A 4,631-nucleotide genomic window follows, 5' to 3' on the forward strand; every position below is an offset into this window, starting at 1 on the left:
GCACTACTTTCTTCAGTATTCACATTTTCATCTTGGTTCACAGTTTCTTCACAAAACACCACCGTAAAATATACAATAAGGAGCACAAAAATAAACCACAAAGTGTTCTTTTCCATTTTATTATTTAAACTTTCTTAAAAGAATGTCCTCAGAAAGCGAATCGTATTTTTATAATTTTTATAACTGAACTCAAATAGACGTTTCTTCACTTGGTACAATCTGCAGTTGTAATATCCATCTAAGTGATAACGATTGTGCATAGCATTTTGCTTTTATATGATGGAAGCGCAGTAGTTCAGCATTTCAGGTGATAATTGTCAAGCTAATTGCTCGACAAACACAATTTGCGGAGGAGCAGAGCAGAGCATGGAGCGAACAAAATATTTACGAAGGGTACGCGGAGCGCTTCTCATGCTACTGGAGCACTTTTTCATACTACTTCCCATAAAACTATCGGCACAGCAAGGCGTGACAAACAATGAAAATTGGGCATTTAATTTCTCTTTTTACTTATTTTTTTCATCTGTAAGTTTTTTTATCTTTATGAAATTAATGTGAAATGTGTGAATTTATAAATATTTTGCTTTAGCAGTTTTGGTCTCATGCAGCAGTTATTAAATTGTTAAATAATTAATTTCGAACATAACTAAATTCATAGAAAATTATTTGAAAAACAATTTTTAAAAACTTTACTCCTTAACGTCTCCTCTTTGAGGATTGAACTCTTGATCAATGGGGAATAACCCTTCTATCGCTGTTATCAAACAATGTTGTATTTGAGAGTCTACATTTATTTAGACATAATTTTGCCTCCTTTTATTTTATTTCATATAATTTGTTTAGCTGACATTAAAATTAATTTATGTATATTCTAACAAAATATTCTTTAACTGTCAAAGGATCGCTACTCATTTCTATAGTGGTTATTGACATGGTTTAAAGATCTGTATACGAGTATTTAATATCCCAGCGATTTTTTAGCTATTGAGGTTTGTTTCATAATGCAAAATTGCGTACAGCTAAGTTGCAGGAATCTGCTGAGAGAATGAAAGTACTTGAAACGTATACCCATCTTCACCATGGAATGGTGAACCGGACACAAAATTGCTGGATTTCAGAAAAATTCTCAATTTTATTTTATAATTTCTTTGGAAATCCAAAGGAAATATGTATGCAAAGTATTATGAATAAAGTATATATTGTGTATTTTTTTCTGAAAAAAAAAATTGATTTCAAGTAAATATTTTATTGTTGTGTTTGATAATAATTTACCGCCCTGATAAGCTGAGGTCAAGTCCCACTGAGATTTGATATACAAACAACAAACTTCAAAAAAATGTGCTAACAAAAAAATCAAGTACGGCTGTAAGTCAGTTGGTTTAGATGCGCTGACTCTGAGCTTCAAATTTGGCAGGACACGAGTTCATTTCCTGCCACTTGCAGTCTCAAAAAATTATTTACGAATATTTAAACACAAGAATTATTTCCAAGACCACTGATGATGGGTATTTGGCAATACTCTAAACAGCTGTATGATCAGCCAAAATTTCAATTAATTAAAATAATGTAAAAAATAAAATTTTTGTTGTTGTAATTCACTACTGTTTGAAAAAACCTCTTTATATAAAAACAAGTTCAAAAAATTCTTTAAATATTTAACAGTCTCTTTAAATTCGCAAGACTATTAACTAGAAATCTACAGAATTGTAACTCTATTTGGTATCTAATATATCTATCTGGAACCAGTAAATTTGTGAGTGACTTACAGCCAGCCATATTAACCTAACCTAACATATGATAACAAACCCCAGCTTTAATCGTTATATATATAAAAGTCAAGCAAAAAGCTATAGTTAACATACATATTAGAAAAGGACTGTTCCTATAGATAAAATAGTGTTTTTCCAAAACTATAACTTCTCTGTTGTTTGCTAATGAAATTCAGATAAAGAACATAGAACCAAATTTTACTAATCTAATTAAAGAAAATATAACAAAAATATTAACCGAATAAACTAAATAAATTGAATAAACAAAATAAATGTTTTATAATATTAGTTCTTAATATGAACAAATCAGCAACTCCCTTTCTAAATAAATTCGTAGTATGAACCAAAAAGTCCTAAAGCAAAAAACGAAAATTGATTTAGCTCAACTAATATAGTAAGAGATATAAAAATTCTTTAAGAAACACACTAAGACAATATGGATAAGACATGGTATGGATAAGACATGGTCCGACAACATTACCACTATAGTAGTGGACCAACAACACTATGCTATACTACCGTATTAGTCTAGAACAGAGAATGGAAATAGCGCTTTTTTTATCTGAAATCAATATGGGAATCACTATTTGTAAAATATTTACAAAATTTAGAGATCAGATAATAGTCAAACAGAAAAGGCTTTAATAAAAAACAAAAATAGTTCGAGAAATAGTTCGATAACAAAAAACTTGCATGTAATAAAAATTAATATATTAGGGGACGTTCAAATATAATGTAATTAAATTTTTGTCATTTTTAGACCCCTTCACTATGTAACACAATTTTATATAGCCTGTCATGGTGGTGTCACAGTCTACTTTCTTGCAATGCTCGCGAATTTCAATGGTCGCTGAGCTTCCTCTTTTTTGCAAGTTGTGCATAGTCCTTGTTTTGTTACTGTAGATTCACTGACCAGTGGCCTATTAGCACAGTAGAGAGTTCTGTCTTCGTTGACATCCGTCTTTGCTCTGCACATTAGAGCTATTCGTTCTTAATAAATTGTAGCCTTGACACAATCGTAATTTTCCATTTATTTTTATTGTGTTGTTACTCTTAGAAAATGATTTTGAATATGTTTTAAAGCACCCTTAATTAAGAACAGTAGTTATTCCTTTAGGGGGGAGGAGTGAACATACAAGGTAAATTATCTAATTGCATTTGAATTGGTAAATGCCAGCGCGATTCTTGTCACTGTTATCTCGAAGTTGAGACACAGTCTCTGGATAGATAAAATCATCCGTGCGTAATGAACTAATGAGTGCATCAAAATCCTCCTCATGGATTTATGAGGTTATGCGACAGGTTTGGAACCCATTATGGAAAAACACAACTTCCATGAAAACAAAGAATCGGCCTCGAATAAGAAAACCACATACCGTTGATGACACCCGCAAACATTCTAAGGAACATGATTGAAGAATATGCACCTGGACGAGACAAGGATGCTAACAACAAGAACATCGTGACATCTACTACAGATGCCATGCAACAAAGCACGAATTCGGAATCGGATTAGCGGTAAGCCGAAGGTAGAGAAATTTGGTCTTAAGCTCCACACCAATAAACGAAAGGCTGGCTAAAATCCGTATTAAAACATTTTTTACATTTTTATACTATTTATATATTTTACGAAATGGTTGTCTACTAAACGTGATAAGTACCTAAAAAATGTTCATTTTTAGAAAAATGAAGTCATTATCTGAAAACACAAACTGTAATATAAACGCCTTTCAAATGCTATGTTCAGACAGCAAAATTTCCTTGATTTCGTGAAAATAAAATTTAGTTATTTTCGAAAGTGTTCATACTGCCCCAAATTAAAGAAATCATATGTTTTTTGTTTACAAATCGAATGTAAAAAATTACATGCTCCAAACACTTTTTGTATTTGGGAAGTTTTCCAAAGTTGATTATTATAACTATAAAGGATGGCATTCAGCAGTTTTATTTTTATAACCATTTAAAACATTTATAATGCCTTCATAAGATAGAATAGCTTTACCAAAGCAAGCCAATCGGAACTCTTGTAGAATAGGACAACGACCAAGAAAATGCACAATATCTTCAGTCTCATCTAAATTACACATACTACAGAGCGCAGATCTACTCGTATATATATCAAATCTGTTTCCATTTAGCTGTATCATGCTACTTCTTGCTTTGAGTATCCAGGTGATATTTTTAATATGTGTTATGTCAGCTATATATTCCTTTCCTAGTGATGGTGTTAAGTCTTTATATAATCGGTTAGTTTGTTGAGATTTACTACGTTATTAGTTTAGTTTGTTGTGATTTTTGACGTTATTCTCTAGAATTTTAATGGTAAATGACACTAAACCGCATCTTTTAAAAATAACATATAAAACAACAACACTGCTGGATTATTTAGCAGGGACCGAAAATAACAGTTATTTTAAAATTTTTTATGAAAAAAAGCAGCAACAAAAAGTTGTCTAAACTCTTATTTAAGTAAATAGTTATCATTCTAACAACTTTTATCCTTAATATTATGCATGCTTTTTATATATGAGCTTTTTAAAATAAAACTCAAAAAATAATAATTAAATTTGATTTTTATTATATTCATCAAAAATAATAATTATTATATGCCTTTTATTTTTTTCGCGCAGAAATAACCCTTAAAATTTGCTTCTTATTTTAAAACGCACAAATAACTGGTATACTTGCGTTAATATATATATATAATAATATATAATAATATAAAAAGCAAGAGTATCGCGCAAATTCTGCGCGATATTTTTAAAATGAAAATATAAAATGCAATTTTCATACAAGGTAGTTGTTTTTGCAATTTCATAGAAAATGTTTGAAAAGGTTGGTGCAGGTAAAGATTTAGTTCAG

Source organism: Teleopsis dalmanni, chromosome 2 (assembly GCF_002237135.1).
Source record: "Teleopsis dalmanni isolate 2A chromosome 2, ASM223713v2, whole genome shotgun sequence".
NCBI lineage: Eukaryota > Metazoa > Arthropoda > Insecta > Diptera > Diopsidae > Teleopsis > Teleopsis dalmanni.